Genomic DNA, 12,072 nt, shown 5'->3' with positions numbered 1-12,072 from the left:
AAGAATGAAAATGAACCATGGTAGTAGATCAGTGACCAAAAATGTATACTATCCGAAAAGAAGAAGAAGAAAGAAATCAAAAGAATATGGTAGTATTGACCGACGTATTTCCAACATTGGTGCTTTTAGAATCCTTACCAGACAGCGTGCATCATATTATTGCCTATAGCAACTGTGATTGTAAATGTTAGACATGCCATGAGTGAATGGCTGTGCCGCTGATCAAGCATATTTTGTAATCACGTCGTTTCGAGTGTGTATTCATTCTCACTATTCATAATAACGACCAATTTTAACATACAAAAATATATGAAAAATTTTGTTTAGTTACGATTTCAGGTAACCATTCTTAAATTCTGATAAGAATATTCATTAAATAAAGGAAAAGTAAGTAGATCTAATGAAACGTGTTATTTTTTTCTTTTTGCTAGTTAAGTAAACTGTATAGTAAGCAGAGTGAAAATTAGAATGAACTTTTAAAGGATTTATCGAAAGTAGGATCTGAAAAAAGGGAGAATTATATGGAATTTTAAGGTTGCCAAAGCATCTATAAATCGGAGATGTTAATCGAAACCTCACATTCATTCATTTTAATAGATCTCATGGTGTCATCGCCTAACAAATCAAACCTTCACTCTAAAAAAAAAATGGTAATTCAACATTTTAAATGGTGTCACGCCAGTCTTTTGTTTAATGTTAAATTTAACACCTTTTCCGACATGTAATCAATAAGAATGAGCTGTATATGTCCCTCAAATCATATTATTGCAATTTTGCAATAGATTGTATGGCAACGATTTTTTTTTCTTTTTTTTTTCTTTTTAGGGAAAGTGGTTGCATTTCATAAATCATCGACCAAAAACATCTTAATCGTGTCTTTGTGTATAAAATCTAATGTGATAGCTGCCCGATGAAATCTTGCAGTTTGCTTGTGCGGTACTGATAGCGACATGTTTTTGTAATATTGTCATGTGCGATTCGTAACATTCTTATTCTATGTCTAGTTTGAATGGAATTTCTGTTTTCTGTCTGAAGACGTCCCCTTTACCATGGTGTAGGTCACATTAAGCTGTTTAAGGCTATCTGGCTGTAGAGGGGTGTTTATCAGGGAAACACTTTCGGACAAAAAAAAAATTCTTTTCTATCTTTAAACTATGGATATAATGGGTAACTTTCATCAATTTAAGTTTTGTGCCTGTTTCACTATGTATCACTCCCTCTGTGCCCCTTTTATATTGTCTGCAAGCTTTATCATTTGTTATTTTGATGTTTAAATCGCAATAATTATGTGTATGATTTTAAGGTGACATTCTATTTCACCAAGCCTCTGGATATCGCTAAATACCTGATAGATTGTGCAAACGTTTCATACTGCATATCCAAACGATTTTCATTACTGAATAATATCTTTTGATGTATTAATTGAATTATATTGAATTGTACTTGCGGTCAGGCATATCATGAACAGTAAACATAACGTTGTCCTTACACGCTAACGTGGCATTCCTGCAATGGGCAATGTAAAATCATTATGTGCTTGCTACGTAACAACATGCTATTTGAGAAACAAAGTTGCAATAAGTAAATGTTGTCAAATTGTGCAAAAATTAATTGAATTCCGTGTAATAAAAACAGTGCTGGATGGTAACAGGTGCAAATTCGAAGATATTCTTCGGGTATAATAGAAGGCTGCATAATAGCTATTTTTTAAATGCCCCTGCTATTCCTACGCATCCAAATAACACTTCGGTGTTACCAAACAGAAGAGGTATACACTACTAGGCGTTAAATATTGTGCAATTCTATCAAAGTGAAATCTTCTATCATCAACCTAGAACAATTCTTACAAGAAATAACTTTGTAACTATGGTAAATTCTATCAATACAATTAAAGGTTGTAGGTTATATTATAAATTCAAATTGAAAAAAAAACCTGAGAAGTCAAAAGAAAAATACACTTCCTATAGAAATACTTTAACTAAGATTATACGGTTGGAAAAGAGGAAATATTATATGTTTCAGACGATAAACTTTCATGGGGGCCACATAATTAACATTAGTACGATAATTTTACGTAATATTGGTATCATTAATAGACTTAAGTTTCCTATTCCAGTGTCTTCTTTGCTGACGTTATATTCCTCCTTGATTTTACCTTATCTTAATTACGGTCTTTTAGCATGGGGTAGCGCTCATCAAACTTTATTAGATAGACTACTGTTATTACAAAAAAAGGGCACTTCGTGTTATATGTGGCGTCCCGCCACGTTCCCACACATACCCATTATTCAATAAATGTAAGATTTTAAAAACTAAAGATTTGTATTTTTTTTCAACTTGGACAGTTTATGTTTAATTTCAACGCAAATGCACTTCCCTGTATATTCAATTCAATGTTAACAAGGAATCAGCTTTTCCATAATTATCCCACCAGACAATCTACTCAGTTTCATTTACCCCTTCTGAGAACATTATTGGCTCAGAATACATTTATATACACAGGCCCTAGATTCTGGAATTCATTAAGTTGCGAAATAAAAAAATTCCCCTTCTTTGCATTCTTTTAAGCGGAAGTTGAAATCTTTTCTGTTAAACCCTCTCTGATATTTCGTTTTTATTAACCAAGTCCCAACAACCACAGGATTCATCATCCAACCATCAATCAATCAATCTCTGAATTCATTGTAATGAAATATAGCCATCATTCTCTTTCTTCCTTCCTTCCATTTTTCCATCTATTCTCTCGAGTCGTGTCATGTTGCTGTGTGTCTCCTATTTTGTTCTGACTTGTCTTAAATTATACTTGTGCTAAGCATTTGCAAATAAGTATTTCATTAGATTTTTCTTGAGTGGTTCACAATCTACAAGCTTGCTTTTTAGTGGACCTCTCAGGGTTTTTTTTTCAACTGATACATATAACCTTGAATCATTTTGCGTATACATGCATATATATTATGTAACTTTATTATTGTATCATTTGATATCATTTGCAAGTTGTATGTATAATACGATTGTGATATGATTCCTAATTTATACTGTCTTATCTTCTGTTCGAAAAAAGGGAAGAATGAAATAAAATGAAATGAAATGAAAGAGGTTCCTATACCGAAAATATAATCCTAAATTCAATTCAATTCAATTCAATTCAATTCAATTCAATTCAACTCAATTCACATTTATTTCGGATATAAAACAAGGTAAATATTACAAGGATTCATTTGGGTGACACCTATAAGAAGCAAACGCTTGTCGGGTATAGGTGCACCCTATTGCAACTGTATAATAAACATGAATAATGAAATAATATACAACATAAAAGCGACTAAAAATAAAAAACATACATACGTACATACGATTACATACAAAATACATTCACAAAGACAACAAATAAAAAAAGAAATAATGGATATCGGGTAAGTGAGGCATAAAAAAAGTAATGTTGGTTGAAACGTACGTTGACTCAAAAGATGTGAAATATCAGATTGGATAAGTTAAACAGAGGCCAAGTAAACAGTAAAAAAAAAATCATTCAATTAGTCAATCAGCATTCGAAATATATTATAAGCGTCAATGGTATAATTCCTTTGATCTTTATAGAAAAATAATCAATACTAATGTTAATCAACACTAACATCCAGTCATAATTATTAAAATGAACTTTGAACAGTAACACAAAAGAACAATATAGCATGCAAAATATTAAAAGCAGATACTTATTCGAACATATACAAATGAAATATAGTGTCAGTTTTTTAAAGCATGCTTACTATACATGTAAAAAACAATTAGTCAGTATTTCATATCATAATTTGCCAGATAGAAAGGAAGTGTAGATGGGAAACGATGATTTTTGTTGCAGAGTCAAATCGGAAGAAATCATATGATGGCACGTGAATTCAAAGCAATGTATTGCACAAGGGTCATAATAATGTGAACTAATAACGTATATGTAAAATACGTAAAATGCATGCGATGAAATACTATTGTGGCACTAAGAATGTCTGCACCCATTGATGATGAGACAAATAAATACGGAAATGTAAAATGAGGCAAATGAATATGCAAACTCAGTTAATGATACGGCACAATAAACTAAAATAATTGTCATAAGAGGAAATGTTAAAATTTATATTGTATCAAGTGATAAATTATAATAAATAAGATAATAATACATTAGGAATTATACTCAGAATGGCAAACAAACGAAGAAGAAAAAACGAAGCACAGTATTGCACAAAGATCATAGCAATGTGAAACTATAGTATAATATAATAGTGAAATGCATGCAATGTGATACTACTTTATGAGACTTATGAAAATCTACACCCACTGGTAATGGGACAAATTGATTACGGAAATATAAATTGAAGCAAATGAACATAATAAACTCAATTAATGATACAGCGCAATAAAATAATATAATAATAGTGAATGGAAATGATGAAAATCAAATTGCATTGCATGATAAATCATAGTAAACAGGGCACTTTACATTGAGAATTATACATAGCATTGCAACCAGGGGAAAAACGAAGCACCGTATTGCACAGAGATCATAGCTTGTGAAGCTATAGAATAGATGAAATGCATGCAATGATGATGAGACTACGAATGTCTACACCCACGTGTAATGGGACATATTGATTACGGAAATATAAATTGAAGCAAATAATCACATAAACTCAATTAATCATACAGGACAATAAACTAATATACATGTAATAACAGTGAATGGAAATGATGAAGATCAGATTGCATTGCATGAGAAATCATAATAAAGTGGGCACTTCGCATGAAGAATTACTCAGCATTGCAAAAAAAAAAAAAAAAAAAACCAGAGTAAAGTTATATACTGTGTCAATGGTAATGCACCTATTCATCGTTAATTGCAAAGGAGGGACATCTTTAATGTCTTCTTAAAAGTAATGAGCTTTAGAGACTTGAGTGAACTTTCTAGATTGTTCCATAACAATAGCGCCGTGGTATTGTATCGAGCAAAGGATGTACGAAATATCGGTAGTCTGTAATCATTATTGAGCAAAGACAAATTGCATGACTCGATACTCTAGCGTTAACTGCGACCCAAGATTCAAGGTAACTATCTTGAAATACTATAAAGGGAGAAGCGATTATTTCGATGCATTTTCTTATATTCTATCACATATATATAGTTTCGGGAAAGTAGAAATATTATTATGGAGAAAGAAAAACTTAGAAGAAGCCCAATTAAAAGAAAGGATATATAGTATGGAGCCATTCATACAGGTATAGTGTTGTGATATACGATACTATGGTTGAAGATGGTATATCAACGGGCAACTGATGCCGATACCCCCCCCCCCCCCCTCCGTGGTTCGCCCCGTAAGTGACTATAGATATAAACCACGCGAAGGAGAAGAAGAAGAAGACGAGGATGACCAGATGAAACAGAAGAAGAAGAAGACGAGGATGACGATGAAGAGAAGATGGAGAAGAAGAGGACGAAGCGGATTTCACGAAATATTTCATTCGAAAAATAATTTCATTACGAAGTTCGAAAACAATTTTCTTGTCAAAATATTCTTGTCAAAATAAACGTTTGTTATCTGAGGAGGAACTACAAGGATGGTATATATTGCTGAAGCTTGTAGACGTCGAATATGGTGCACGGAATGATTATTGGATAGTTCTGAGAATAAAGGTAATTATTATATTATAGACATTTATGTAATTTGTTTAATCATTATACCCATGCTCATTAAAGTAAAGAAACAAACACACAAAGACAGAAAAATTAAGTTCATTGTCAGTTCAAAGATGATGACTGCTTGCTGTAAGCACACGGAAGGAGGCAGGTTAGCCGTACATGATTTTATCATCCACTTTGTGTATACCAGCCATTATGAATTGAGGGTTACTTTTACTACATAAGCAATATTCATAACCTCTCTTACTATCACAGAAAAATGGAACAAATGAAACAGAAGAAGAAGAAGACGAGGATGACGATGAAGAGAAGATGGAGAAGAAGAGGACGAAGCGGATTTCACGAAATATTTCATTCGAAAAATAATTTCATTACGAAGTTCGAAAATAATTTTCTTGTCAAAATATTCTTGTCAAAATAAACGTTTGTTATCTGAGGAGGAACTACAAGGATGGTATATATTGCTGAAGCTTGTAGACGTCGAATATGGTGCACGGAATGATTATTGGATAGTTCTGAGAATAAAGGTAATTATTAAGATATAGCATCAAGTATCGTTAGTTTTGTCTTACATGCATTATGTTTGCCTTTATCATTATCTTTGCCATTTTATCATGTTATCCAAGCTCTTTCATGGCATAACATACATAATATATATATATATATATATATATATATATATATATATATATATATATATATATATATATATATATATATATATGTATATATATATATATATATGTATGTGTGTAAAGGGGCATATATATATATATATACACTCAGCAAAAAAAGTAAGTTCCCCCTAGCATTTGTGGACATATCTCAAAAAGTATTCAACCGATTTTCATAATTCAAACGGAAATGGATAAAGAATTTTATTACTCATGACATGAGTGGCAAATCATTGCTACCAGATATCATTATTGGTGTGAAAAAAATGCATTTTATGTCAAAATGCATGGAAACAATAGTTGCACTTTAGTGATTTGCAATGACTTTTACACAAATAATCAAACAATCACTCATGATTCTGAACATTTAAGCATGGGTTATTGCATATTTCTCTGTCTCTTTCTTTTCATGAGCATACAGTGAAGTATTTGATAATTGATAATGTCCACCATCCGCTTCAATGACCAGCCGGCATCTCCTCCTCACACTATTAACTAAAGTTTGTACTCGGCGCTGCTCAATGTTATCCCATGCTCTCTGCAAGATGCGCTATTCTTGCAGTGAGGTGTCATCTTTCAACTTCTTGCTCGCTTTTCACTTAATGATATCCCAAATATTCTCTACTGGATTACAGTCAGGGGATCTTGCAGGCCACTCCATACGTTCGATGCCATTTCCCTCTGCAAACTGATCTATAGGGCATGATGCAAAATGCCCACTGGCCCACTGGCATATTAATGTGATCAACCTAAATTGGAATTACAAATCACATGGCTTCTATCAATATTTTCATATTGAGAAGGCCTATTGTTAAAAAAGTATGCATATCATCTGTTTAATAGGGAAGCACATTGTACCTGAAGAAATTCCTGAGAATTACACAATTTAACCCACATAGGAAATGTATACAATACGCTTCCTATATGGCCTAAAGTGCAACTTTTTTTCCCCATGCATTTTGACATAAAATGCGATTTTTTACACCAATAATAATATCTGGTGGCAATGATATGCCATTCATGTTATGAGTAATAAAATTCCCTATCCATTCCCGTTCGAATTATGAACATCCGTAAAATATTTTCTGAGATATATCCAAAAGTGTTAGGGGGGAACTTACTTTTTTTGCTGAGTGTATATTAACAACGAGCAGCGGGCAACCCACTTTGACGTTGAAGTTATGTAAAGAGCAGAGTGAAGTAAGGATCGAGCAGCATAAGCCTTGCTATACATTCGCACGTAAAAAGGAGAGTTTGTTGCAAAAAAAAAAAAAAAACCACACGAATTTTCACACGTAATTAAAGGTAACATCGGCCGCAGACATTTATGTAATTTGTTTAATCATTATACCCATGCTCATTAAAGTAAAGAAACAAACACACAAAGACAGAAAAATTAAGTTCATTGTCAGTTCAAAGATGATGACTGCTTGCTGTAAGCACACGGAAGGAGGCAGGTTAGCCGTACATGATTTTATCATCCACTTTGTGTATACCAGCCATTATGAATTGAGGGTTACTTTTACTACATAAGCAATATTCATAACCTCTCTTACTATCACAGAAAAATGGAACAGATGTTTACTTGGTTATCCACCAAAAAAGATGGAGCAAAAAGGACGAAATACTATAAGCGGAGGAGGATGAATGTAACTCGACTGCCATTCTTACCAATTACTAGTGCTATAAAAATGATAAATGCAAGCAATAAACCGATCTATCTTTTCAGGGGAGATGATCAACGAATGAGTGGTCGTTGCACTCACAAACACACACACAGTCATCACCATCGCTACCATCAGCACAGTCATGCACGTTCATACATAATCTGTAAGCCAGTTCGGAGTTAGCTCAGGGGCACATTGGTACTCATATATTCAGAGCGACATAATGCATTTAGCTTTATAACGCAACAGTTATGGGATTCATCAATCCTGTTCAAACAAAAAATGAACGTGAATGACCAGATGACCAGAATAGGCGTTTTCACATCAGCCCGATGTTTCGAAATAGCGCGCTATTTTGCTGACTATTTTCCGCGAAAAATATCTCGAGCTTGGATTTTTATCGGGCTGATATGAAAACGCCTAATGATTCGTCAATCAACACTCGGGAGAGCATCCATTTTATTATTTTGATTCAATGTATTAACAATCTTGTTCTATTGATATTGTCAAATACCACTTTTGCTGTCAGGTGGATATGCTGGCAAGCAGTATTAATAGAATTACATAAATAAGCATTACATCACAGATGCTTATCCCAGTGAATTTAAAAACCAACATGCCTGTTGGTACAGAATTACTTTTTTTTCGTTCATACGCAAAGTGGAACTGCGAACATGCACATAATAGATGACCTGAAAGTACAGCTTATGTGGCAAATTAGATGTGTCCTTCATACTTGCTAATCATGTTAGAAATGCAGCATGCCCCAGAGGCGACTATAATTCATGGCATCCTAACCTTACAGAATACCGATGACTTTCCGGATGAATTGTATAACGTATAGTGTTGCGCCATGCATGACCTGTCGGATGGGGAACGATCGCCATAAAAACGTGGGACAATAACCCAATACATCGCGTTGTCGAGACAACCGTCTCTCTCGATCAATACTCATAATTTTTCGGATCAACAATATCAGTAGGCCTATCTTTGTGACATGGAGATAAATACGCGTTTCATTCTAACTAATTCCACATTGGGTTTTGTCACAAGCTTCGCCTATCCTGTGACTGCCATGAAAGGGGATGCCATTGTTGTATCACAATTAAAGGGGCATTCCAGACGATTTATATAATTTCCCATCATTTAGTTCATAAATACATAGTGCCATGTCTTATGGATTTGATCAATTTATTGTGGTTCTTGAGCAGATCAACCAATACTTCGAAAAACCTGAAAAACATAATACACTGAACTAGAATGATGACATGCATGGGAGGCTCACAGTAATATTACAGTAATGCAGCAATATCATTCCGTTACAAAAAAAAAAAAAACAACAACAACCCAAAACCCGACTTGCTTAATAACTCCACTTGTGTAGAATATATATATATATATATATATATATATATATATATATATAGTTGAACCTCTATTATCCGGCCTCCCTTTATCCGGATCTCTCTATTATCCGGACGCAATCTCGCCGTGATTTTTTTTATCTTTTTTTAAGAATTACGGGAGGAAAGGGGGATTCTCAACTCCTTGAGAACTCCTACACAAACACACATGAATTACATATACTTGATACATTTCTTAATAATTATTTAGGTAAATCATCCCAAGAATTTATAAAAGAAAATGATTTCATTCTTGCAAACACGAACCTCTATTTTGGGGTCTGTTACTGAGTGTAACAATGAAAAGGTTGCAGTATACACATTACTACATGTGGTACTACAATGGGCTACATCAGTACATGTGTATGTATATGTACATGTATAAAGCATTGAGTCTCCCGTATCCGGCCAAATCCCTTATCCGGATGAGCCCCGGTCCCGACTTGTCCGGATACGAGAGGTTCAACTGTATATATATATATATATATATATATATATATATATATATATATGCATGCCCGCAAGCAATTGAGAGACCAAGCCTTTGCTTAAAAAGTATGCATATAAAACAGACCTTTGCTTTGCAAGTGATTGACAAATTGCCCTACATCGACGTAAATAAGCGTTGAATTTATCAATGTTTTAGTAGTAGCCATGCTAAAAAAATCATGGGTATACTCGAGCAGAATTCGAACCTACGACCTCCTGATCACCGACCTTTGCTTGTTCTTCATTGTTCTTGCTAGCTATTGCTTACGATTTTCTGAGCTCGGTAAAATGAGCTTGAACTCTTACCTTACTAGGACGTTCCCCTTTTAATTATCATTTTCATATTCATAAACGAAAGACCAAACTTGTGCCGGAGTGGTTTAAATCTACAAGAAATTCCTTTTAAGTAGTGTAAGAAACCTTTTCGTTTCAACAACGGGAATGTCCAGTGGTTAGCACGCATGTTATGAGAAACAGGTAGGAAGTCTGACATTTGCCTCTGTGGATAGCAAGTAGACTTCTCTCTACGTGCGACCTGGCAGATCAGGGCTACTATAAGCAGTGATAGGAATCAGCCAATACAAAGGGTTCAAATTTGACCAATATCTGGAACTTAACTTTAAAATTGATCATAAATTTAACGAAACTGATTTATGCTCTTAATTTCAAATCACCTCCAACTAAATTGTATACCCTATTCAGCTATAGATAGGATACTCTTATCAATGACAGTGTTACTTGATGTATAGTTTTCGAACTATTAAGGATCAAATGTGGGAAATGTTTTTGTAACACCTAGTATAAGCACAAGCAAAAGGTTATGCATATGGATTTAAGCAATTGCTTGAGCTAGACCTTTAACTAGACGAGCTTATATAGGCTTGTTGATGCTTGAAGCAACTGCTTACAAGCAATGAATTGCTAGTTTTGTGCATTAGGCACAATGCTGACACGACTGGATGATTATCATGGAGGTATAAGATGTGAGGTGATCAGAAATGATGCAGAATGGGTTTAAATACTTCCCGCTTGATTCCTGGCAGAAAGTGGTGAGAGTCCATCGATTGGTATAGATTGACATTTTAAAAAAAATACTTGAAGCAACACGACTGTCATATTATGTGCATGTGTATGCAGGCCCACATGCACACACGTATAGGCGCATATGCCGAGTACACTTTGTACTCTACTTATTCTGACATTGGCTGGGGAAATGAATGTATATTGTATATCAGTTACTGAAAGTTTTAAGCACACCTTGTTAAGCACACGATATGAATATTATCGCCATCTTTCTCTTAAGTTTTGTACACAACAATTTACAAGACAGCACATGTATCTTTTGCATGATATTGATACATACTCTGCATGACACGAGCGTAGTACACTATTTACAGAGTGACGATATCGGAATATCGGGAGGGAGGGGAGGGATGAGAGAATTCGTTAAAGGATGGTATATTATTGGTTGACGTGAGGATCAGCTTGGAACTTTTTACGAGATCTTTAGAAACCACTGTATGAAATGTTAAAGAGCATAAATCTAATTATAGGAATCAAAGTTTATTGATGAAAATTGGTTTTGAAATAGCTGACAGATATCCCAAAACAAACAAGGATCTAATAAAAGGTAGGTCCCACCTTTTATTAGGCTTGCTTTGATTGGGATATCTGTCAGCCATTTCAAAACCAATTTTTATTAGATAAACTTTAAAATTCCTCTTAGAACTAAACTCCTCAAAATAAGTTCTGCAATTGAAGTTTGATATGTCACATTTCTCTTATGCCTGCATTATCTCCATTAAATATGACATCATAAGAAATCCTATAATCATCTTAAAAAATGACACCTTACTTGCTATGATTGGGTGTTCTTGGAATATGCAAAACAGCCTGAGTATGGGGACAGATCAAAAGTGAAGTCGCAACAATTTTGCTATTGACAATGTACAGTTTTGATGAAAAAAGATCACTTGAATAAGCAATGCTGAAATGAGAGCACTTTCAAAAACTCCCATCTCCTAGAAATGAGATGACTGTTTGGTCAACCTTTATGTTTAATTTTAATCTGCAGATACTACTGCAGTTTTTGATTCATGGATGAAGACTAGAATCTAGTGATAATCTCACAAAACATTCTTTTTAAGCACATT

The sequence above is a fragment of the Diadema antillarum genome, unplaced genomic scaffold (assembly GCF_040938485.1).
Source record: "Diadema antillarum isolate AM-2024a unplaced genomic scaffold, OU_Dant_1.0 scf00000091, whole genome shotgun sequence".
In the NCBI taxonomy this organism is placed as follows: Eukaryota; Metazoa; Echinodermata; class Echinoidea; order Diadematoida; family Diadematidae; genus Diadema; species Diadema antillarum.
This window is presented reverse-complemented; position numbering follows the sequence as displayed.